We start from the raw sequence: 512 nt of genomic DNA on the forward strand, positions 1-512 counted from the left end.
GGGATAGGGGATAGTGCCCCAAGGCAAGAGTGCACAATGCAATGCGATCTGGCTACTTGTGGCAATGGCACAGTGTAAGCAAGGGTAAGCTGCGCCACAAGTGTACACTGATAAACTAAGTGTTCAACTGCTCAACACTTGTAAGTGTGCAAGTGCAAGTTGAATACTTGCAAGTGTCCAACTCCGTAGTTCTACACTTGCAAGTGTTAAACTCGGTAGGTGTGCACTTGCAAGTGTGCAACTCCTCAGTTAAACACTTGCTTAGATTGGACGCTTACTGTGTAGGAAGTGCTCAACCGAGGAGTTGCACACTTGCAAGTGCACACCTACCGAGTTGCACACTTGCAAATATTCAACTTTCAGTTGCACACTTGCAAGTATTTAACTTGCAGTTGCACACTTAGAAGTGTTGAGCAGTTGAACACTTAGTTTATCAGTGTATACACAGCTCTCACTAGATTGCTAGAAGTGCATACATCTCGCGCCCACAATTTCGTAAGTGTATAAACAGG

General features: G+C 44.9%; 1 protein-coding gene across 1 annotated transcript in view; it reads left to right on the forward strand.

Moving 5' to 3' along the window:
* LOC127751182 (uncharacterized) overlaps window positions 1-512 on the forward strand; it is a 16,074-nt gene that overhangs the window by 9,591 nt on the left and 5,971 nt on the right. The gene's annotated exons all lie outside the window — the stretch shown is intronic.

Source organism: Frankliniella occidentalis, unplaced genomic scaffold, assembly GCF_000697945.3.
Source record: "Frankliniella occidentalis isolate FOCC.00 unplaced genomic scaffold, Focc_3.1 Scaffold372, whole genome shotgun sequence".
NCBI classification, from domain to species: domain Eukaryota; kingdom Metazoa; phylum Arthropoda; class Insecta; order Thysanoptera; family Thripidae; genus Frankliniella; species Frankliniella occidentalis.